Raw genomic sequence first — 26,551 nt, forward strand, 5'->3', positions numbered from 1 at the left:
CTAAAAGGTTGTAATTTATTTCCTTTAAAATATTTCATTAAAAATTATGTGAACTGTAAATACTTCCTATCTGGTTCTTCTGTTACACTCTCAGGATCATGTCAGTCTGATGACCTTTGGAGGACTCATATCAAAAATGCCTGGAAACCCATATGAAACACTCCCCATGCAATTATATTCTGCATTTAAACTGAACCCAGGAGTCATAACCTTAGTCATTAATTGATGCTTATAAGTGTCCAGAAAGCAGTGCTGCTTCAGAAAAAATACCAGAAGCAATGGGATCCTGAAAGCTGATACTATTTTATGGGTCATTTCACCTCCAGCCTGAAGAGCTACATCCACTCCCATCATTTTCTGATTAAGGCATGACCACTGGCCAGACACTGTCTGAAAGAGCTGCATATTTCTGTCAACACTTTGAAGAAGCCCATCAGGCAGGGGAGTCACCACCCAGCTCATGGGTACCGGCAAGGAGATGTGGCATCTGAGAACCACCAGTGACAGCTCTCCTCAGCTGTCATTCCTTTGGCATGAAAGTCTGTACTCATATCTGAGACTATTCCTACTTGCTAAGATAATTCAGGGATTTGTTTAGTTTCCAGTGAAATTTTTATCTCTAGTTATCAGTTTTCATATTCAGGCATAAATATAATTTTAAAAATTTAAAAGGGAAATTAACACACTGCTTATTTCTAATCTTAGGAAGTAAGAAAATAAATAATGGGGTAAAATACAGTGATGAACATAATTAAAGGGTAAACAAAAAAGTCCCCCTCCCAATTAAAGGGTAAACAAAAAAGTCATTAAAAAAACAAGTGTCAAATGCTCTAAATTCTTTCTTAGCAAACATCAATACACCTTTTTAATTCAGTCTGCTACAGGGAACATCTGATTACATGCTTTTCAGTATAGGTGTGCTTTTTCACTAAGCATATGAAAAATAAATAGAAATGAAGATCAGTAGTTTGTATTTATGTTTTGCTTTTCTTCTCTCTCCCCTTCCTATGTTTGAACATACACTTACAATTGCAATCAATTAATCTAATGGCAGAGGGGTTTATCTTAGCAGTCTGCAGGCAGTGAATGTCCTGCAGGGCTGTGGCACAGAGGGTAAAGAGAGCAGAGCTGCACAGGCAGCCTCCACTGGCAATGGCATTGCCAGGAAGAGCTCAGCAGCATCAACACATTTGTTTCCAATTGCAGCTCAGTTTAGGTTGGCCTGAAGGGCTTTCAGCTTACTGTGCAGAGAAAAATAGGCTATTTTCTGATTTTTAGTGTTTAACAACAGCAGCTAGATAATTGAGCAGCAACTCATAATTCTGATTAATGTTAAAGGTTAGTGAAGTTTTAGCTTGTAGGGAGGCTGATGGCAAATGTGCAACTGAAAATCCACTACCTGAAGACCTGTTTGAAGAAGGACAGAAGCCAAAAGGAATAACAAAATCTTTACTAACACTCTGACCTTCCCCTCCAGTACTGTGGAGAGTCTGCCTCCCTGCCCCAGAGGAGAAATGGAAAGCAGAAAGCAAAGCCTCTCTCCTTCCCTGCTAGTGCCATGAGGAATTGGACAGGCAGCTGGCTGCCACTCCTTGCCACAAGGGCAGTGACCACTCTCAGATCATGTGTCTTGCCTTCCCCTGTCAGGGCAGTTTTACTGTGATTATAAAGGACTGATAGATGTTGAGTCATTTCTCTGGAACAGAGTGAAGAGCAATTCTGTAAGTTCCTGTATTTTTCACTCAGAAAAATCTCGTGAAAAAGTCATTTCAGAACACATCAGGGGAAAAAGTATTTGCTGCCATGCACATCACAGCCAGTGATGTAGGTGTGCATGCACTGCTGCACTGGCAGGCCTGCCTACAAGCAGCAGGCAACTCTGCAGGGGCAGAGCCTGGCTCAACACCAGGCCCTTTGTGCTCTCTGATTACCAAAACACTCCAACAGCCAAAACTGTCTTGCAAAACAACCATGCCAGAACTCTCATTGCTGCAAAGATGCATTTTGCTTATTTTAGAGCAACCTGGTAGTTTAGAATCTAATTTCTCTATACTTCCCCTATGTGTTTACACAGAAGACTACTCATTTGATTACAAAAAGCTGCACAAACACTTAAGTGTGAGGGAGAATAACCCCGGGAAAAGCATTATTAAGTCAGATGATAGAAGAAATACGTTAGTCTACAACACAACACACATTTTGTAACTAACAATTTGTTGTGTTTAACCTTGTCCAGCAGCTACACCCTACACAGCCCCTTGTTCACCCTTCCCCAAGGGAAGAAAAGGAACTTCTTACAGTGCATTCAGAAAGTTGTGCTGCCCTCCACTTTAGTAAGAAAATCTGTGAGGAGGGAAGGAAGGAGGCAGAGAAAGTTTAAGGGGTAATGGCTACTACAAATCAATGTCTTTTATATCTGCACAGTTCCTAACTTTTCTTCTTCTTACCAATGCTTCTATCTACCTGCAATCTTTCCCTGCAGCCCCTTTGTACTGTAAACCCTGTACTTGACTCAGGGTTTACACAAATGGAGACGTTGCTGTAGAACACGCTGACCTGCTGCACCATAAGTAGAACAGCATTACATAAATATCTCATTTTAAGCTTCCATGCAGCTTTTAAGATTATTCCCATTTCTAATCACAGAAAATCCACACAGAAGTTCAAAATCCCTGGTTTGGAGTCTATTAGCACATAAAAGTAACCATGGGTACTCATGACAGCCTAACTCAACTCAAAGGAACACCCTTGTAGTAGTTTCTTAACAGCTCTTGAACAGATGACACATTTATTCTACAAGTGTAAGGAGGGCAGAAAAGCTGAAAAATGTGGCAGCAATATACAACAAATTTATCTTAACTCACATACAGAAAAAGAAAACTCAGCAGTTACTTGGTGGTAAAGAAGCCAAAGGTGGACTAATAAAGGAAAGCAGCAAAATATTTTGCAAGGAGAAAAGGATGTTGAATTAAGTAGATTTGAGGGTAGTAATTGGTCATGTCCCTCCAGGCTGTGTTGAAGGGATGGCCAGCAATGGTGGACGGATGGTCCCTTAAGATCCATGAAAATTACAGACAAGAAGATTAGACCTGTAGAAAATGCTTAGTATCAAAAAAAATGCAGGCTAGGTGAGTATTTAAAAATAAAACATGAACTTAGGGGGCCAAAAGTCAATCACTGCCAGAGCTTCAAAGGAGAAATTTGAAGGTAAAGGAACAGTGATTTCTAGGCAGACTATCAGAGAGGAACATGGGAACACCACAGGCCAGGCTTTGCCAACCATTCCTGGGCTGGGGCTGGCTAAATCTCCCTTAAGGACAGCAAGGAAAGGTACTTCATGCTGTCAGAAGAAAAAGTTATGGACATAACATGGAGAGAAGGGGAAAGAGAACTCCATGTCATTAGAATCTCAAAACATCTGGGGTGTGTTAGAAGTACATAAATACAAATATTGAGACAAATGTTATATAGTAAAAATTATTTGCATGTACACCACCACACCTGACGTGACTAAACATACAATCCTAGCCTTCCCCTCCCAAGGCAAAGATGTCTGCCTTAAATATATCTCTGTGTTTTCTATCTTTCTATGTCTTTCTATTTCTCTTTCTTTCTTTTTCTATTTCTCTTTTGATTTCAAACTAAAACTTACATGCAATTAAACATGCTGCTTTCACAAACAAAGCATACTTTGTATGTGCTTTCCCCAAAGTGCATTACTTTTAGTCCAGGTACAGCAGTTTAAATTACCTTATCCACAGGCAGCAAGCTGCTTCATTTACACAACTTATCTTCATTTTAACTCAATAAGTGAACATTAGAGAATTGGATAAAATATGCAAATGTACCATTTAAATCCCTACAGTAATGCAAACACAAACATAATAGCTGAAGTATTTAAAAGTGACATTTACTTACAGAGAATACCTTTTAAATCCAATAACCGTTTTGTTAGTTTTCTTGAAGTGGTAATCTCCAGAACAATCATAAGAGATCTGACAAGCATTGCCTTGAAAAACACACTACATTACAAAGTTTTTATTCTGGTAACTTCAGAAGACCTCTAAAAGAAGCATTTTTAATCAGTTAAGAATCATTCAGGATGGCTATTATTCCTTGAGACCTCCACATACTGCTCTAACTTGCACATGTAATTTTAAACATATTTAAATCTTGAAGCAAGTGCAAGTAAAGCACCTGTTTAAGTGCTGCTCTGTCCAGGACCTTTCTTCAACATGTGCCTGAATTTCCTCCTGAAGTAAGGTAATACAGCAAGGTGCATGCTATACATTATTTCCCCTCTCTTAGGCATTGATCTTGGAACATCTAATTCAGAATGAGGTGAAATGTAAAAAAAAAGGAAAAGTTAATTTGCTTGTAATGGCAAAGTAAATACAATTAATATAACAGGATTTTGTGTTTTATTTCAGGGAACATTCCAATGTCTCTGTAAGTTTCAAAGCATTCAAGGGCTAAGTGTGTGACCATCATAGGGTTTTGAATTGGGCAATTACAGAGACAACACAGCAAAAGTTGAAAAAGCAATACTGTAGTGTTCATCTTGCATCCTGACACCAGAAAGACCTTGAGGCTCTGTACAGGGAGGGTGCTCATCTATGGACACGTGTGAAAAATCTTGTCCAGGCAGCATTATGCTGGTGCTGGGCTTCCTTAATTCATTTGTTTTTAATACTCTCTTCATTGATTTTTTCTGCTGCATAATAAAAAGATGTCAGGTGCAGCTCTGCAGGTTCTTCCTTCTGGGTGAGTTCTCACGATTCCTGTTTTGTCACTTCAAGCTGACACTGACTTGAACAGAGCTACACAGAGTGCATAAATAAAGCACACCTGTAAGTCTTTGCAAGACTGGGTCCTACAGGAATAATTTGTTTTAAATCACAGAAACATCTCCCATAAACATGACTTTGAAGGCTGAGCCACTCATATTTGCGCCTGAAATAAAGAAATAACCATAGATATTTGGAATACCATTTTGCAAAGTTTTCATTAGGAGACTAAGCCTTATTCTGTTAAATTCCATTTCTCACAGTCTAGCAATTTTGCTGGCTGTTGGCAAAGCTTTTAAAGCTCTATAAGAGACTCTCTCACCTCACCAGCTTAACCTGATGTTTAGAGACCTTGACAAATGCAGATCCTTTAAAATATTTAAGCTGATGTTGGCTGCAGGCAAGTCTTGTTGCATTACCACAAAAATGTTTAATGAGAAATTAAGTCCATTTGGTTTACAAAGCATTAATGAGAATATTCATATGCAAGAACACTCAGCTTTACAAATATGACCTGAATTCTCATTCACTTCATAACTGTTAGCATGTTTCCCAGCAAAGATCGAGTGTGAAGTTTCCTACCAAAAACTGAGAAGTGTTTAAAGTACATTTCTTCCCTTGCATTCAACACAAAAAACAATGAGTCGAGTCCATATGTCAAAGGGCAGATAACTGCAGAATACTGAATAAATCATTTTGAATTCACTCTTCCAAGGAAGCTCATGTTTTCAAAGAGATTCATTTATTTAAAATGAAATTTTAATCTAAATCATAATATTTCCTTCTAATGGAAAAAGTTTCATTACTGATGGACTGCTGTGTTTAGTTTTCTTCCAGCTGTATCCAGGAAAGAAAACAACCCTGCCTACCACCACCTGTTTGCAGTCAAATGCAAAACTACCAGTGAGCAGCCTTTGATCAGAATGGAAATGGGAGAGCTTCCAGATGACCAAAGAGCCAAAAGACTGGTTATAGCATTAAGTTCAAACCAGCACCCCAAACATTTTGCTGACAGTAGAAGCCTGGATGTTACTGCCAAAACAACCTAGAGTTAAGTGCCTCCAGCTCAGCTACTGGGTGGCAGAGGGCTGTGTCCCCAGCTGACAGATGGAGCTGGGCAGGAGACACTCCTGCCTCCTCCCATGAGGATCTGCAGAGCTCCCTGAAGCTGTTCAGAACTTACCTCCCCTCAGGGGCCCAATTCACTCCTGATATTCACAATACACCTACCATGTGCTGATGGTATCTAGGCTCAGCAGCACAACAGGCAGGCTATATACTCCTTTGAAAACACAGCTAGAAGGGATATATTAATAGCACTGTCACTCTCTGCTTATAAAATGGTAGAGGTCAGGCTCTTTGCCAGGGAGACCAACATATCTCGCCTCTCAGAGGAGTGCTCCAGCTGTCTGTTACCAGGCTGCCACCAGGCAGAAAATAAATGAGATTCAAAGAGTGAATATGCAAGAAAAAAACAAGTCTGTGGCTAGGGCATTACTCAGAGAGGTGCAAATATTCCAGTCCAGATTTCTGGACCAGGAATTGCTCATTGTGCCCTAAACAATCATTAGACAAAATCCATAAGCAACACTATGAACAAAATAGTTCTTTTTTCCCCTCTTATTTTCTTTACTTCTCCCAGCTCTTACACTGGATGTGCCAGACAACACAGAGAAATTCAGTGGGAATTACATACTCCCTATTGGCCACAAACTATCAGAAAAGCAGAAAGAATGATTTACACTATTAAGCTGCAACTCAATAAAATCTGTCAAGAAACCTCATTGATTTGGGTTGAAGCACTCCTAATTGCTTTGTAGAGAATTAGGATCCATCCTAAGGGCAGGGAAAAACACAAAGCCCCTACAAGTTGCTCTAGCGCCAGCCCTATCAAACTCCACACTTCCCAAGGGATGTGCATGCTAAAGGTGGGGCAAGACCTCAATAATTATCTCATATCTTCAGGTAAAACTCTGCAGGATTTATGACAGGCAGTTGTCATCACCACACTGGTGGGAATGGAGGCAGCAGCACACAAATTCCAACCATGAAACTGGGTGTACCTTAGGGACAGGGATGCAGCACCTCTCCAGCCAAAGGGACACCACCAAGTACCACATACATCACAGTAAAACTGGTAACCACAGTAAAAAAGTTAGTCACATACATCACAGTAAAACTGAACAGTAAAGGACCTTAGGCGCATTATTCTAGAATCAAAAAGGCATCAGCTCAATGGACAATGGAATTATTGTCCAATACAAACAATGAGGAAAGAGAATGAGTAACCTTTTAACTGAAGTATTATTTACATCTATGAGTTGTACCTTGATAGCTAATCAAAGTCTTTGTTCTCCAAAGAGACTTTTAGAGTTTCATCAAGAGATTAGTCCTGAAAATTCTTAGGAAAGTTTAAAGATCAAAGTAACTAAAATATTAAATGTAAGTAATTGCTGGATGTGTTATCAAATAATGCTGGGAGGCACAGGGTTCCTTTGGATGGCTCACTCTTATGGGCTGGCAAGAACTTTGTTAATGGGCTATGACTTTAAATGGAGTCAATGAAGGAATAGTAAAAGAAAGCTGTACAATAGAACACAGAAATACAGTTATAAATTTAACAGGATTTAGTAACATTCCCCTTAAGAAGAAACCTAAAACTGCTGTAGTTAGGGGTCAAAGTGAAAGGACTTATATGTTTTAATTTTATTCAAAATGGAAATAGAACTTGGAGTGCTGAAACAAATCAGTGTCAGTATTATACCACTCCCAGCTGCAATGCCACTGTGAAACCCCATTGGCCTCATTGCAGCAAGCACACAACAGAAGCCCACATAGGAGCCCTAGATCCACCAGCAGTGCAACAGTGGGAAATAGGAAATCAGACCTCTGACACTGGGAATGGGACCTATTGGGTATGTGGAGACAATGCCTACAGATGGCTTCCTAAAGGATGGCTTGGTTCCTGTTTCCAAGCAGTATTAGTGCCTCCCCTTAAGGAACTTTGGCAACAACCACAAGGAAGACGTAGGGCCAGGAGAACATTTTCCATCCAGGGAGTCCAGGACAATCCACAATGAACTCCTTTGATTTTGGGAAGCAAAAGATTATGGTTCACTCTATGCCCCACGAGTGCTGCCTCGCACTATGGAATTTATATCAACAATCTAAAGCAATTATTAGAAGAAAAGGTGAACAATACTATTAAAATATCAAATAGAATGTCCTATGAGCTCCAACAAACATGAATGCTGGCTGTACAGAACTACATAGCCTTAAATTACCTGCTTGCTAGCCAGGGAGGAATGTGTGCTATTTTAGGACAGGAGTGTTGCAAACCCATCAGTGATGGGTTTGAAGCCCAGCAGACAGGAATCATCCCAACAGAAAGAGCAGCAGAAGACTAGCAGAAAGAGGAACGTTCTTCTTGGTGAGATTGGCTTACTTCACAGTTACCAAATTGGAGACTGCTACAAAATGCAGTCATGGAAGTCATTGTATTCATTGTAGTACTTGCTTGTATTATGATTCAATTTTATAGATGTTGCAACTCTTTGTGCTGGAAAATGAAGTATTGAGACTTGTCTGAAAGAGACACAGTCTCAAGAAAAGGGGGGACTTGACAGACAACACAGAGAATAGAAACTTTTAGTTCCTTTGAAGTTATAAAATAGAGCTTAAAGACTAGCTAGAAAATCAGATTAAATAATGTAAAAGTAGACACACAGGATGCTAAATGTAGTTGGAAGCAGTGGATAAACAAATCCCAGGGAACCTAAGTGGTTTTTGTGGCAAAGGTATATAACAAGAAACAGTGCATAGCCTAAGAGGAGTTCAAGGCAAGGTCATTTGCAAAAGTGGGGGCTCTCAGTAAATATGACCACTTTAGACCCATTTAGATGGCCCTCTAGAACCATAAAAAGACATCCAGTAAGAAGCAGAGGCATGTAAATTAGTTGTATGAAAGGGATGTTTATGTATTAGCTAGGAAGTACCTTATAATGAATGTGTATGACCACAATGGATTAAATACTGTTGTAAAGTTTCACAACACACATTCAGAGGAAAAATCCTCCAAATGTGTCCAGTGCTATAATAAAAAATGCCTGCTTTCTAAAACCTCAGATTGTATGTGAAAGTTTATAATCTGGACTATTTCTATATCAGAGGGCCCAGCTCAAAACTCAGAACTCTGCATACCTCAACTGGAGGCTGCATAGGCAAAACTTTCCCACACAAATAAACTCCTTGCAACAAATCTCATCCCTGCCATCTCTCTTCATAAGAGTACATTCACAACAGCACATTTTACAGTAGTTCTCAAATACAGCTGAAGCAACAGAGACCAGCTTTTCCTCTGCATGTGACTGCACATATCAAACTGTTTGTGCTGCAGTTAGTGAAAAACTGTTAAATGTGTCATTTGTTGCTTTCACCACACCAAGAATAAAGTACTGTATTTTCTCCCTTCTCTTAGAAAGCTGATTTAAATTCCACAGGTGTAAGCACAAGCTATTTAGCCATTCTGCTAATCTTAGTGTGCCAGGTACATCAGAAAAAATGTGGATTCATCTGCATGTGTGAATTCAGATGTTTAAAATACACTCTGCACTTAACAGCTACCTTTTCCAGCACGCCTCTGTCAAAGGAGTGCACGAAACACAGTCACTACAACAGAACCCATTTATTTTCCTCATTAAACCATTTTTGCTTGGAGACAAGGTAATAAAATTGAATGGTCCTCTAAAATTTGCTAGGTAACAGAAAGACTGTTTAATCTTTGCAGACTCCTTTGTGAAGAGTTTGATAATTCTTTTGCATTTTTATATCCCTTTGTACACATGCATGTCCAAGGGCACTGTTAGTATCCACAGACCACACAGCAGTTTCACCAAACCATGAAATACCTTTGCTTCACTGGGCTGTACAGTTCTATAGACAAACAGAAATCAAGATGCCAGAAGACTTTCACTAGGGTGCATCATAAATACAAATTTGTGTGTAACCAGAATAATGTTCAAAGACCCAAAGTCAGTGAAGACTTGGTTCTTCAAATTTAAACCAAAATCAACAAAATGTACTTCAATGGATCTCTGAAATAAAGGCATGTAACTAATGAAATGTAGAAATACAGAGGAGATGATGCATAAATATGGCAGGAAACTTGAGGAATGTCAAAGTATCTGCTTAAGGAGAGCATAGCATTACATATTCCTCCAAACTGCATGTGCACAAAGTTTGAAGAGCTAAATTTTTGATGTTATTCCAAGTAGAGTAATTCACTCACCTCTCCTGAGCTCACATTTCTTAGAAAATGCACTTTGCAGTTCTGGGAAATGACTATTTATAAAGTACAGCCAAGGCATTGAGATGTCCAGGCAAAGCTGGGATCACTTAAGATTATATGGCACCTTCCACAATAAAGAACTTCTCTACACTCTCCAGCCTCTTGTCAAAAACCCTTCAAACACCAGCAGAGATAAATCACCTCTGATGCAGAGCACAATACATATTTATTAGACCAAATCAATCTAAGTGAGAATGAACATAAATTTAATTAAGCAAAGTGAAGAAAAATATTTACTTCTGTTGAAGCAGCACCCTTAAATAACGATCTCCTTTTTTCTCATTTGTAAAGAAAGAATAGACTCACAGCCCTAACGACCACCAGGAACAGGGTTCACTCCAGATAAAAACTTAAGTGGAAAATGTCCGTTCCTGTGAAGTCAGTAGCAACAGAGGCTAGAGCTAAACAAACCAATACGTTGTAAACATACATAGAGCAAGAAATTATTCCAATGCAAAGGTAGAACTTGAGAAAGAAATGCTGTAGTTACAGCCAGAAATTTAAATATATATGTAAGGATGGGGAAAAAACAGTAGAAAAAAAATGGGACAAAAAATAGGTGCATACTCAAGGAAAAGGAAATGGTAAAAGTGCCAAGGAAAAACCATCAGTTAAGGTGTCATGGAAAGTTAAGTAGAAAATGTACCATAATTCTTCTTATCCTGCTACAACAGTGAGCTGTTTATCTCTCCAGTTGTTGAAAGGTATTCTTTTTGTTAGAAAGACAGAACAAATAATGATTGATAAAGTAATGATTTTGCATTGATCCTCACAAAAAGCCCCAAGATGGTGAATCAACAAAACTAGTTTTAACTGTTAAGTAAAAATGTAGGCCAGAAAACACAGAAAACAGGTTAAAGACCCTTAAGGATATCAGCAGCATTCTAGTCAGTGTGCCTTGATGAAATTCTCTGAAAGGTATTCAAGGAAGCATCTGGCTTATGCATTGAGTTAGCAGTGCTTGTTTTTCATGTTTTCCGCTTCTTGAGATTTCAACAGACTGTAAAAAGCAAACAAACTCATTTTCTTTCTTCAAAAGTGGGGTAACCAACAAGAATAAGAAAATTTCATCCAGCTTGGGAACTGCTTAGCAAATTCCTGGTGGTACTTGGGAACACACTATGAAATAGCTTGTGCTCACCTCATCCCTAGGACTGAGGGCTAGCCAGCTAAGCAATAGCATTCAGAGAGGTAAGGTCGTTTCAAAGAATTAAATAGAATCATCAACAGCAAACTGGCTTATTTTCCCTAAAAAACCTCAAGAAAAAAATCTGTCAGCTAAAGTCTAACCAGCAATCTAAAGAATGTCATAGTGAGATAGCTATGGATTAGCTTGAATTATTCATCAAATATTGAACAAAGCATTTAAACTGCTTCAATAACTGCCACCCCTCAGCCACAGGATGCAAGTACCTCCCTGTGCTGAAAGCTCCACGCCTGGGAGAGAATCAGACAGTACAAAATCCCTCCATCCTACTGCAGTTTTGCCATGAGGCAGTGAAGATGACAAAAAAACAAGTGCATGCACAAACAGACAACGTCCCACCACACTAAAAGCAAACATGAGGCTCTGCACCCCAAGCCATGGGTGATACTGGATGAAGGTGGAACATTGTCCTTGAGCCCAGCCTCACCTGGAAGGCAGGAGGCACCCACTGCTCTCAGCTATTGATTTTCCACCATCTTGCAGATGGCATTTTCCTTCACTGGAAACAAGCCTTCCCAGTCACAAGCCATCACCCACATGGGTATCACTCACCTGGAGAGCTGCAAGCAGAGCATTATCCAACACTTTCTGCCTTCACACTGCAGCAGATCTGTGCCTCCAAGAGCTCCTTCCCTTTCCACAGACAGGTTCCTTCAGAAGGAAGGATTTGGGGGTACAGAATCCATCAGCTCCTGGCTGAGACCAAAAGCCAAGAAGCAATGAAAAGGTACCTGAATTTCAGGTGTACCCTCACCAGTGATTTGACATTTTGCCCTGAAGCAGACTAGAAATGCTCAGCCAGTTTAAGGAGTAGTCTCTCATTCTCCCCTACCTCTTACCTAAACTTCATAATTCTCAGTTATGAGCCCATACAGTGGTAGAGCAAAGCCATATGCATAGAATTCATGAATACCAAAAAGCCAAATGTAATTATGTGGGGTCAAGCATGTTGGCAACATCCTGGAACATTTTCTGTTTACAATGCTAATGTTTTGTTTGACAGCACCACTGCAGAGATTGATAATGATGATCCATCATTACAGTACTGTTTATTAATGCTCAGTGAGAATTAATGTGCAGTTGAGTGGGCATAAAATGATACTTTCTCATTTTTACTTGCTTGCACCGTTACCATTAGTAATGCTAAGCTGCGTTCACTTGTGTCTCATCTTCTTCTACAAACTAAATATCCTCTAGTCCCACAACAGCAGCCCACTCCATCCTCTTCTTCTGACCATCTGGCAATTCTATGATTGTCTCAGTCTCCAGTCTAGCCTGTACAGTGAGAACTAAGATGAATTTATTTGCTCCTAAAGGAAAAAGCCAGACTATATTTTCTTTTGTTGTCAGCAAGATTTTGTTCATCAGTTTCAGATGGGTAAGGATCTGGATTATGTGCTTGTTTTCATTCCCAAGAACCTTTTGCACCAAGCATCCTCTTCTCTACCCCTAAAATTAGCCAAACAAAATTTTTCAAAATGCAAGGATTGAAGAATCAGAAAGTTTTCTTGACCTTTCAGTTACAGAGATCATGCTACAATTAACTGTTATTTCAAGAGAAAAAAAACATTGAGTAATTGTATGTTTGTACTTATTTTTCTATATGTATTCACACAAATGTTCTGCATGTTTTGTGAGGTTTGTGGATGTGGGGTAGGGTTCATCAAGAAGAGCATGCATTTAGCAAACACCAGGATAAAAATACATTGATTTACCACTAACTTAGTCTGGAGATTGGATTTAGCAGAGTGAACTTGACAAATATTTATTTCCATTTGAATGTTAGTTCAATTTCCAGAGCACATGCATTAAAGGATTTCCATTTTATAGTTAAAACCAATGTTTTGTACATTTTGAACTCTTCACTCTAAAAACCTAATACCACATGCAAGATACAATGATTTTCTCATCTTATACACTGGGCAGAATAACTACAAAATTATGACCTGGCTGAAGAGTTTTCATCTTCTAAGCCTTCCTGCATGTTCACTCTTACTATGCTTTCACAATCTATTGATATTTTTACTTGCATATTTATTGAGAAGTAATTATCAAACCATCAAAAAAATACAGTGCAAATTAAACTACAGTCCTTAATATCAAGGCTGCCACTTAAATCCTCTTCCAAGCACGTGCATGGTACTAACTTGGCAGCTAAACTGGGAGATATCACTGTTAAGCTCCAATTTTCCTTAAAGAACAAACATACAAATGCTCTTCTCTGCAGCTCAGACTCTCTTCTGTGCCTTTATGGGACAAGTTGAGTGTATGACACAGTCTCCTGAGGTAATCCCTCTTGCACAGCCCTTGTTCCCTCACTCCCTCATCACCTCTCCTTCGAGCTGGGACGCACAAGCTGCCGCGGCTACTCCTGAGATCTCAACAGGCAATGGCTTTTCTGCTCCTGCCTGGCATGATGAGAAAGGTTGGAAATCAAAGGATCTGAACATGGACTCCTTTAAGCAAGCTCCAAAATCCCTTTAAAGCTATAGGGGACAGCATAAAGCCAGTAAAAGTTGGTGTTACAACCTTTAAAGCTTCCACGGCTGGGAGAAGGTTGAAGATTTCCAGCAAGGCTGCTGCCATTCAGAACTGGAGGTGATTTTTAGCTCCTAGTGTAACAACCACAAAGAATTAACAAAAGTGAATGCAGGCAACATTTAAATGATAAATTGAGTTTTACACCTAATTCTAGTTGTGTAATACACATTTCTTCACCACGATAATGCCTGTGTTCAACAGGATCTTTGCACAGGACAGATATTATGCTTTGCTCATTATATCTGAGAAAGAAAACCTGTTCATAACTATAATACATTTTTAACCTTGTTAATAGAGTTCAATATTAAATCTGAGTACATTCTGTGATGGTACTGTGATGATAGCTGTGATGATAGCTGTGATTCCTATGACTCTTGTTTTGCTGAGTAGGTAGAGTTTAAAATCAATAGCAAGGGCATTCTTCTCCATCTTCCACCTTCAGCTGCCTTTGCTATGCTTTTTCACTTTCTATGGGAAAACAGCAATATGAAAACCACCATACATTTTAAATCAGAATTCTTCAAAGGTAAAATGATCAAGAAAACATATTTAAGATCAATCTTTGGTTTTGTGAACCAAACATGTGGGAAATAATTTTTGTGTACTGCAGGCTTGATTCCTCCCTCTTGGGTTTTTTTGCACTTGGGTGCAAACAAGATGAAGAAATGAACTGCATCAATTGTTTACTGTGTAATCTATTCAACTGATTCACTTCTGTCCCGTTTTATTTAAAATTGAAGTTTAATATTGAAATTTAAAATCCCAGCATTATTTCAGTATCACTTCTAGTCTAGTCATTGAGACTCAGTAATTAGGAAAGCATTCTCCTTCCACATTCCTTACAGCAAGAAATAAAGCAGCAAATAAGTTTTTGTTGAATCCAAGCATTTTATCTTCTCTGTGCATAATCCTGCAAGGATCAATAATACCCATACAGCCATATAAGACTGTAGATAGTACCCAATATCAGGCAGCAGCCTGTACACAATGCCTGACATGTGAGACAAGTCTGTGCTGTCCATGTTTCAAAATCTTCTAGTTGATAACGCTATTCAGGTTTAACATTTTGCCAGTTCAGATTAAATCCTTACAGTACGAACCCTGTTCTGCCATTACTGGCTCTGAAAGCCATTATGTGAGGAACAAGACAAGTGATATTAGGACAAACCAATGGTGTATTTAAACTCTACTGAGCTAAACTCTACTGCCATGTTAGGCACAGACCTGTCTTGCCTAATTGGACAGCATGTACATGCTTAACAACAGACACGTGTACTTACATAACATGTAAAACCCAAACCTTTTCAAGTGATCCAATGTGTCTTCCATTCATCCTATTGTAAACAAATAGTAACTGACAGCACTTTTTTTCTGTTTCTCACAGGCTCCTGAACTGCACAGACAGTACTTTTTTCCAACATACTCACTGCTGCAAGTTTTCCTCTTATTTGCCATGCCTGGAGGACTCTCTCAGAAACCAAACCCCTTTAGGACTACCACTCACCAAATCTAAAGCACACGGACTGATCTGGCACTTAGCATGAAGTATTCAACTATCCTATCCCTGCCTCTGGAAAAGGTCACAGACTAGGACAGTATCGTGACTTGCACAGTGCAGTTCCACCATCCTCAAGACAATACCCAATGTCCCTGACCCAACATTCCACACTTTGGCAGGAAAGCAGTGAGCCCTGGGCAGGGTTTTCTGAGGCTACCTCGGTTTCATTTCTGAGGAGTCAGTATCTCTGTGCCAGGTCACGCTGCACCGGGCTTATCAGAGCTCTCAGGAGCACAGCAAGGCCTGTATCCCGCCAGCCATCATTCCCCTAACTCCACGGGAATTTCTCCATGTACATGTGAGAGAGAAAAGGAAAGAAAATGTTCTGGGGTGACTTTATGATGCTGGCATCCCCATTGTCTGTCTTTTTGCTCAGAAATGTTGCTTTAAGCTAGGCCCAGAGAGAGAGAGAGAGAGAGAAGCGGTGGAATTTTTTCGTGCTATATTCAAAACGTAGAGATAAGAGTTCAGCTTTCTCCAAGCTCATGACAGTGCTCTCCCAGTTCTCTGCCACAGAGAGAGAGAGAGAGAAACTAGGAGTTTTCCTTGGGTTTTTTGCTGGTTTTCCTCATTAGCTATGGCAAGAAAGGCTTTTCCAGGGCTGGTATTTTTCTGGAACTATTTGGCTTCTCTCCAGTCCAGAACAGCAGGACAGTCACCCAGGGCAGTCCCAACCCTCAAGCTGCTCTGCAACCTGGACACCAGATCTGAGCCCCAGAGGGACTGAGAGAGACAGAGCAAGTTGAGCCACACCCCACAAAAGGACTCCTTCTCTGAACCACAGAAGGACTTCCTGAATCTACCATCTCTTCAGAACCACAGGAGATTTCACTGTTCAATATTATTTACTTTTTCATGCTTGTGAATACTTTGTTTGTTAAATAAACAGTTTTTTCCACTTTTCTCTAAGAAGATTATCTCCCGAACTGGTTAGGGAAGAAGTTGCTGAGTTCTGCCTTTTAGGGGAACGTTTCCTTCCAAATTTGTCCCAAACCAGGACAAAAAATAATTGTTTGACATGTCCACCTTCAAATCCTAGGCTTTCTGAAGTTATCATGATTCTGACATTAACAGAAATAACATGACTGAACAAACTCCCCAAACCACTTCATATAGACCCAAAGTTTTAACATCAGCTTCATCTAATAGTTAAGTGATTGAACTCACACTTCAAAGCAAACACGGATAAGGATCCATCTAACTGTGCTGGCACCATTTGCAAGCAGCCTGCTCATCAGCAGGTTTGAAGAACTGGAGAAAAGACTGTGAAAATAATTTAATGTGGAGATGAACAGTAGAAGGAAAAAAACCCAGCATAATATTTTGTTTCCTTTCAGCATAATTTTCTTCCTATACAACTAAAATACAAGACTCAATTTATGCAAATTAAGGCAGAGTGAAGAAGGAATGAGAGACAGAAATTAAGTGTATCCTAGAAATTTGACATTTGACCGATAATGATGGAAATGGATTTACTACCCATATGGTAATTATGTTTTCAAATTATATCATAATTATTCAAATGCAACTGACCTCGCCATGCATAACTCTTAAAAACTGCATGTACAGTAGAAAGAACAGATTTTAGACTGTTCACAAGCTGAAAGTTGATTATGCTGAAACATTGCATACTGAGGAATAATGTGTTCTGACTCAATGACAATGAGCTGACTGGAAACAAGGTGAGACACTAATTAAAGTCTGTGCAGCACCTGGAAATTAGAAAGTGATTTAAGTCCAAAGTGTCATTATTATCAATGTATGAACACATATCTCTTTGGGGGTGAAAGAATATATAGGAAGAACACAGCTAGTAGTTCCTTATTCCCTATACCTTCAGCTTATCTATGAATTCTCCACTGATGTGTCTCATGCTAAAGATTTTTTTCTAACAAATTTCTAGACTTTTCTAAAGAGATATAATTTTCTTCTGCATATTTGGGAAAGTTACTTTCAAGGCAGATAAATTACCATGTTGCAATCAGTCTTAAAATGCATAGGAAAATACCTTTCAAATACACAATCTGATCTAATAAGGTTCAGCAAAGCTTCACATATACTGATGCATGAAATAAATACATGGAAAGCCTTATTGCATCAGATACCAAATTAAACAAGATTTGTCATAACTGTCATGCTTAAAATGCAGATTCTGTTCTGTCACACAAGAAAGTTACACTGAGTGTCTTCTTAACATAGTTTCTTCTCTGCAAGTCATGTGTGATTCAGGATACTATATCTTTCCAAAACAATTCTCAAAAGACCTCTGTTTGTTCCAAAGTCAATTTCAGGCACTGGTAAGTGTTCTGTATTTCATTTGAAACAGCGTGTGCTTGTTCAAACATTATTGCTTCTTCTACAAACACTCTTATCCTAGACCCATCGCTGTTACCTGAATGCACTCTGGTTGTGTCTTATGAACAAACAAACCCACAAAAAAACATAACTGAACCCACCATACTCTGTGGCTTACTCATCATCAGAGAGGGAAAACTGTGTGTGCAATACAGCACAGCAGTATGGCACAAAGGGAGACTGCACACATTTTCCAAAATGCATGGACACAAAGGTGATACCATGGCCCTTAGTTTGGGTAGGTGCTCACTACCAAGGTGTGACTTTATGACCAAATGAATTAAACTCCTGGAAAGATCAATCTTCAACCTGCATGTAGAAAGATTCATTATCTTTGAGGGTTAGGGTTGCTGACCCTGGTTGGCCTCCCACATCTTCACAACTAAATCTTTTGGATCTCTCAATCCCACAGGGCCCAAAATTTGAACTTGAATAGTAGTGAGCAGAGTAGAAGTATACAGAATGTTAGTGGCCCATGGTAATGAAAAGAGTTCAGTACTCAATACCAACTGGACCATTCCACGTACATGATCACACTGTGGCAGTCTATCCAGGAACAAAGATTCTCAGCAACAAAAGCTAAAAAAGGACAGGGCATTCTGTAAGTGTAACAATAAAGTTTCAGGGACACACTACTTTGTGCTGCTGAAGACAGCTAAGCTAGAGACTATCAAGACTGTCTGCATGGTATAAAAAGCAATCAGTGAAAAAATACAGAACACTAAACAAAAAAAATCAAACAGTGTTGCACCAGAATCTAGTTCCAAATCCTGTCTTGTCCTCCCCTGACACTTGAGTCATATAAGCTAGTACTTGACTGCACCACAGGAGAAAATTGCTTATCACATTTCCCATTATACTTTTGCAACTATGTATGAAAATAGGGATGCCATCTATAGATATGAAACATTGCATAATGACAGCCTACAAACATAATATGTCACCAGAGGAAAGAAACAAAGATGACATCCTGTCTTGTCCTCCCCTGACACTTGAGTCATATAAGCTAGTACTTGACTGCACCACAGGAGAAAATTGCTTATCACATTTCCCATTATACTTTTGCAACTATGTATGAAAATAGGGATGCCATCTATAGATATGAAACATTGCATAATGACAGCCTACAAACATAATATGTCACCAGAGGAAAGAAACAAAGATGACAAGGAGGTTGTAAACAACCTAAATCAATCCATTGCAAGGATAATAAGCACCACCCTGAAAGTCACCCTTCCAGGGGTAAAGCCAATGCTTCACCATTTTTAACTGCATCTAAACACTTACCCTGGGAGGCAGGGAAACACGTGCATCACCTTCTGCTGCCAAAATGAGCAGAGCTCGCTGCCATTATCCCACCCAAACAAGCCACGGCACTGAGCAACAGTGAACAACCTGCATGAACCATAGGAGTTTACATTTTCAGTATTTCCATGTGTGTTTGATGTGTAACCATAGTTCAACACAGATATTTTTAGAGAAACCTTGAATTGCTCACAGAGTATAGGAATACATCCCATAGGATACCATGGAAACGCAGGGATGTAACAAGTGCTTTCAGGTCAACCACAATGCCGTGCATGCTGTCCATCAGTGCCATGTCTGTTCCAGCCACCTACATAAAGTTAATGAGGTGGACTTTTGGGATGTGAGAAAGCAGACTGGGGGCTGATTGACATGGAGCAGATACTGTAATTAGTTGGAATTAATGGTCATCCTTGCTACTGCTGTATTTTATCATCACCATCAAGAACTAGTCCTAGACAGTGGCTAGAGAAGGACACCACAGCACCAAGCACGTGAGCTGAATGGCCAAATCCAAAAGTTAGGAGTGTCAAGAATTATAAAAGGTAGGAAAAAACCCATCTGACTTAGAATGAGAAAAAGAGAAAGGCAGAGCTAACAAATTGCTTTTCACAAGTTTCAGTAATTTTCCTGAGAAGTTTTCATTTTTTAGACAAGGAGCATCAAAACCTGTGAAAAATCTAAGGCAAAAGAGGCATCAGATGGTAATGTTGGCTGCCTGAAATTGTCTATCACACATTAGGGAAACAAAGCAGTGCTTTTTTCTCCCCCTGCAATCAAAACTTACTGCATTTAATTTTTTACAATTCTATTCATTAAATGTACACTGCAAATCACATTAAAACAGTTTGGTATCATACCACAAAAAAGTAGCAAAGGAGTACTGGAGGACTTCTCAGACAGTTTAATACAAAGAGCTCTAGAGGAACTGAAAGACTGCAAATTTCAACCTCAGTTATGTATAGAGTCCATAGTAAAAGCAATGGATGTGAACATTTCATTAAACTAACTCAGGCTAATGCAGTAATTGCTTAAAAGCTCCCTTCTTTAGCATACATTGGGAGGTTTTAAATGACCAATGTTACAGTAACTAATAGATTGAGATCCTCATAATAAAATAATGAAGCAACACAAGACCCATCTGCAGAAAAAATCCTAAATTAACTTACGAATCCTGTACAATTCTTTTGAATTGTATCCCACAGTAGCTGGGGATGCAGGGACAGGGAGATTCCTTTTTTGTCCAGAAGATAGTCACACAGACCAGTGCAATGGCCTCACCATACAGGAATTCTGTCTCAAAACAAGGATTTAGTGAGCAGACACATAAAGACAGCCTAAAGAGCCATCATTATATGCAGGATGAATTGAGCCCCAGCAGTTTAGATGAACAGCATTGTTTTTACAGCCAGACTACTGAAAAGTGGACACCAGAGCTAAGTGTTCCTGAAAAAAACTATCCCATTGCACCTACTTGAGAGGATAACTTACAGCAAAGCCATAGCCTTCAATCTGTTGTGTTAAAAAAAAAGAACACCTATAGGCAACATATTACAGAGTATTTTTACCTTCACTCACAGATACCTTTTACTGCAATGCTGAATAGGGCCATCAGCTTAGGTCAGATGTAAAAAATAGATGGTCCTGCTTTAACAGCAAATGGTGCAAAAATGAAAAAATTATGAACATCAGCTGAGGAACAATACTCTTGTCTAAATCATCAAAAGGAACCTATTTCAAAGTAGCTCTTGAATTAACCCGAAAGGAAACTTTCTGAAGACCTTTTCCAAGCAAAGGTATTCCTTTCCCAGATTATAAAGGTAGGATTGGAAGATCCATTTCTTTTTTCCTTTATTTAAATAATTGAGTCTGTCAGCTAAACTGGCTGTGGCAGTCTCCTGCCAGGGCTGAAAGACAGGGTGATAAGCTTCACATAGCTAATTACAGCAGCAACCATCCTAAATCCTCTCAGAATCTGTTTCATAGAAATATCACTTTTCTGTGGAATAATTACCTCTTACATGCCCAATCCTATTCCTGACATGCTTATTTTAATGCTCTGACATTTTAATGCCATCTGCCTCCAAGAAGCCCAGCCTGACACGCTGTCAGAACTCAATCCACGCACCATCTTCCTACTCCCCATCATTTCACTCTTCCCCTGAATGCAGAGGAATTGCTTCTCCAATGCCCAGTGTTATGATTTACCATTTGGCAGCATGAGTTAGGAGGTGCTTCTCTAAGCAAACCACAGCAATTTTCAGCCTTTTTGTACATGTTGTGACTATGGGTTCTGTAAAGCGAAGCAGAATCAAAGCCCATTGCTCTTGGAAGCACCAAATCTCTTTAGATCATGTTTTCTGAGTCATTTGTGTATGCAACAGAAATAATACACTGTCCTGTTTTCTCCTCCTCCTCACCCCATGGCAATGGAGGAAAAAATCTCCTCTAGTCTCCTTATTTACCTCCAAAGTGCCATCAGTCAGACAGGACTAGTTGATGCTCTTATCTTCCCTTTGTAATATCTTGCCTATAGAAACAGCAAAGAGGAAGAAGCACATACACCACAGAGACAAAGAATTGTCTCAGACAACTGGTATAGGAACAGATTTTATTTCCCTGCTGCCCTCTGTTTGTTCTGCCTTATTGTTCCCCCATTTTGCATTCCCTGATTCCTTTCCTAGGTCTAGTGATTGACAACGTGTATTGTCCATTTCTATCAGGTCTGCAAGATCACTGCTGTGTCAGTGCTTCCCTCCCTGCAGGCTGTCACTAACAACTTTTGTGAGCTGACATTTCTCACAAAGTTGGCACAAATGTACCCTGCACAACTGGTTGCCAGGTGCTCATATATAAATATTTAATTGATACATTTTTGTTTAGCAGCAACAACTCAAAAAAGCACAGATGGAATGATATCAAACCCAGAATAAATTAATAAGACAGATAATCACTAGTTTATTACATATAAAATAATATATCATCTCTTTAGAGATCACTTTCATTTCTTTCTATTAAAAATACATGGATTAAGCATCTTTCCACAAACATCACACTGATTTCCAAAAATCCCAACCAAGCTAAACCAACAAAAAAAAGGAGGCCATGTTTAGCATCCAATGCACTTCTAAACAGAGTCATTTGGGAGCTTTCATGATTTTGTAAGGCTTAGGACACAGAAAGGGAACTCCGTATCTCCTTAATGTTGATCACAAACTAAAATGTAGGAAAAAGAGAGACATGCTCAACAAAGAATACTGACTTAAAATGCTTCTGTAATTTGTTTCAGGACTACTACCACACATTCCTGTATAATTTACAGTACATTTTGTGCAGTATATTTATTGCTCAGCAACAAATGGGGAATGGTCTTTTGGGGAAAGCTCTCAAGCCTGCTCTGGGGGACTCAGCATGCTTGGGTGGCTCTCTGAAACATCTCTGTTCTGATGCAGGCAGCGTGGGAACAAACAGGAGGAACCAGAAGTCTCTGCAGTTGCATGACTGGAGTGCTGTGAGGGATGGACATACAGGCTCTTGAGGAAGGACAGCATGGGAAGGACAGGGACCTGTTTCCTGTGAAAGAGCAGCTGGAGATCATGGAGCTGTGCCTGGGGATGGGTGTCCCTGTTACAGACCTCATCCTCCCACAGCAGCACTTGGGCAATGCAGCATCAGAGTGCATTAATGACAACTTCCTGTTGCAGGAAGGTAGAAAAATTATAAAGAAAAGCCTTATAAAATCAGGCCTGCTCTGTTAAAATCAATGGCTGGCCTTGTCAGGCTAGCCCTTTGCAAGTTCCCATGTGAAAGCAATCCTGGTGTGAGCAGTTCATTAACATAACAATTTATTCCTGGGTGAAAAACAACTTGCATCTGTATAAACCGTTTTTACACTGTTAGATAGAAAAATGAAAACTCTCATAAAGAACTTTTCCTACACATACACATCAGGGGTTTGAGTGACCCATCAATACAGGGTAACAAAGCTACTAACCAATTGGAGTCACACACAAGGTCTGTAAAACTGTATAAAAATGAGTTATGTGAATAAAAAATAGGCTTCTTTCACCATTAAGAAAATGGAGTCTCATGTGATTTATTCTAATAACTTCCCAACATGTGGAACCAACAAGGAAAGATGTTCTGCTGGATCTTGTACTTACAAACAACAAAAAACTGGTCAGAGATGGGGAAGTCAGAGGCAGCCTGGGCTGCAGTAGCCATGTGATGATGATCTTCAGGATCTCGAGAGGAGGGACCAAGGCAGTAAGCGGAACCAAAACCCTGGATTTCATGAGAGCAGACACCATCCTTTTCAGAGATCTGTTTATAAGAACCACATGGATCTAGTCCTGGAGAGAGGAGGGGCCCAGGAAAGCTGGTTGATATTCAGAGATTACCTCCTCCAAGCTCAGGAAAGGTCCATCCTGACAAATACGAATTAAGCAAAAGCAGCATGTGAGAGCAAGGAGCTCCTTACTGAACTCAGACATCAAAAGGAGGCTTAAAAGAGGTGCAAGTACTAATTTTGTTGTCAGTCTTTGGAGGACTTATGAGCCTAAACAATGGGATATTTGGATTGCTGGTTTATTTTAAAATAATCATTCTAACAAAACTAGGGCCTACTGCATGCACCTCTGGGCAGACTTGTATCAGCAGTTCTTGGGGACAGCATTAGGAGCTAAAATCACATTGTTTTTCATAGAGAAGCAAAACCTTTATTTCTATAAAACATACAGAAACAGAACAAAGTCTATTGATCTCAACATCAACACAAACATGACCTTGGAAGAGATACAATTTCAGGGTCTGAAGCTACATGTTACGAGGACAAAAAAAAAACAAAACAAAAAAACAAACTACAACACACTGACTCAACATAATGGCATTAATAACTTTGTTATTAAGAGAAAATAACTTTGTTATGAGGAGAAAAAAAAAATCACTTTACTCCAATAAAGTGATTTCAGGGGATGTTCAAGCGGGAATAATGAAGAATTTCTTCACAGAAAGGGTTGTCAAGCATTGGAATGGGCTGGCCAGGACAGTGAAGTCACCATGCCTAGAAGCCTTTAAGAAATGACTGGACATTGCACTTAGTGCTGTGGTCTAGTTGACAACAGGGTGAGTAGTCAAGGGTCAGACTCCATTATCTTGGGGGTCAGTTTTTGCCTCAATGATTATGTGATTCATAAGAAAGTGAACTAAAATTTACTCACACATATGCACAGTTATTCATTTTACTATGCTTTAAGAAAAGTTATTTTATCACTATCAACTGGAATCAAAATGTCAAGAGATCAGTTCTCTGAACTGATGATTAAATATTTAATAACCACCAAGTAAGTCATAACAGTATTTCCTACTCTGCCCTCAAGTGTCTCCATAGGACACAGGAGAGAAGTCAGGATACTGTGACCATCCCTGCACAGGCTCTGGAAGGTCTGTACTACTTCAGTGAAATGATAATGACCCCATCAGGATGGAGCTGCATCCAAGACACTGAGCATAACCAGCACAAAGATATGTTAGCTTTCTGTGATTAAATAATTTGTCAGTTTGATCCCCAGAATGATCTGTGCTCCTACAACTTTAGCAAAAGCCTGTAACTCCTACACATTCACTTCCACAGCTGAAACATCCTAATGAAAACTGTCATTATTTTTGTAATTTATTTCTGAACTCTTCAGAGACACCATCAGCTGAAGTGAGACACTTCTGCATGAATATTACTTTCTGAGCCTTTTGTTAAGGTGGAAGAAATTTGAGAATAATTTCAGGCCTTTCCCATTGATTTATTCTATGCACATGACAGCACTTAATAAAACCTTGTGCCACTGCTCCTAGTTTGAGGTGGATCAAGTTTTTGTCTTTCCCCACTCCAATATAAGAGGAGGAAAAAAAACTACACTGAAAACAGCAATGTTAGGCACAAAAATAATTTTGAGTGGGACAAAGGGCATGTATGATACTAGACACTCACTTTCTGACATTCCCTTCTGAGCTCTATGCCTCTGACCTTCACATCCTTCTCTTTGTCCAAAAAGCAACAAAGGTTAATATTCTGTAATACGGGTAACTTCCCTCCTATCCTAGCACCAAAATATCTTTTAACTGGGTGACATAAATAAGATCACATCTTCTTTGAGCAATCACTGTATAACTGTGTTACATCTGCAGTTTTGTTGGCATACACCATAAAACTTTTACAGAGACTGTGATAGAAACTCAGAGAATCATAGAACCATTAGGTTGGAAAACACTGGCAAGATCATCAAGTTCAAGTTTTGGCTGAACACCACCTTGTCACCTAAACCACACTGTGAAGTGCCATGTCCACTTGTTTTATGAACACTTACAGGGATGCTAAATCAGCCACTTCCCTGGGGAGCCTGTTCCAATGCTTAACCATGCTTTCAGTGGAGAACATTTGTCCTAATATCCAACTTGAGCCTCCCCAGTAAAACCTGAGGCCATTTTCCCTTCTCCTGTCGCTTGCTGCCTAGAAGAGACCAACACTCACCTTGCCACAACCTCCTTTCAGATAGTTGTGGAAGGCAATGAAGTCCTGAGCCTTCTTTTCTCCAGATTGAACAATTTCTGTGCTCTCAGCTGCTCTTCAAAGAACTTGTTTCAGACCCTTCAATCAGAGACAATTCAATCACAACTTTTCACTTAGTTATAGCTGTGTTAACTTGTCACTATTAATTTTTGAGAATCAAAAACCAAAAGAAAGAGCTTGTATATCACATCTACAGGAAAGTACAAGTAACAGAAGATTGGTCTGCAGGAGCAATTTCTTCCTGCTGTACAAAACACTTTGTCCCTATCAAGTTTGATCTTTCATATAGAAGTGAAATACTGATTGTTTCTATAAAATTTCTTGACTTGAAGTCAGGGCTTAAATACTGCCTGTTATAACAAGTCCTGCAGGCAGTGGAAAACCTGCATAAGACAATGCCCTGTACTATCACAAAATAAAAAGGAAAAACATTAATAAGAAATAGCAAAATTATTCATTATAACAATTGCTCTTGAGTCATGCAAAGCTCTGATCAGACAGTTCAAAACATAACAAACCTTCAGTTCTGGAATCTGGTCCAAGAGAAGGCAGGGAAAATCTTCCAGAGGTGGGTATCCACCTTTGATGACCCAGGATTGTGCCCATAAAAGCAGAGACATAAAGTGATAGAAAACCTGGCAACAGCTATTCTCAAAACCAGACTGAATCCAGGACAAGCAGTACTGTAATAAACAACAGACACTGAAGGACTAGTAGAAGTTACTCTTGAGTTGACTTCTCAAGTAAGTCAAGCGGCAATAAAAGCATTCAGATAATAGATGTTGTGTTGTATCTAATCACTGAAACAAAGTTAATCCAAGAAAGTAATTTGCTTTTAAATTAGTGAAACAGTTTGTTCATTTAACAAAAACTGAAGAGCTCTTATCCT

At 39.4% G+C, this 26,551-nt stretch overlaps 1 protein-coding gene across 1 annotated transcript in view; it reads right to left on the minus strand.

Annotated features, from left to right (window-relative positions):
• The window catches only part of HHAT (hedgehog acyltransferase), a 148,565-nt gene that overhangs the window by 73,722 nt on the left and 48,292 nt on the right, over window positions 1–26,551 (minus strand). The window lies entirely within an intron of this gene.

The sequence above is a fragment of the Geospiza fortis genome, unplaced genomic scaffold (assembly GCF_000277835.1).
Source record: "Geospiza fortis unplaced genomic scaffold, GeoFor_1.0 scaffold41, whole genome shotgun sequence".
Taxonomy (NCBI): domain Eukaryota; kingdom Metazoa; phylum Chordata; class Aves; order Passeriformes; family Thraupidae; genus Geospiza; species Geospiza fortis.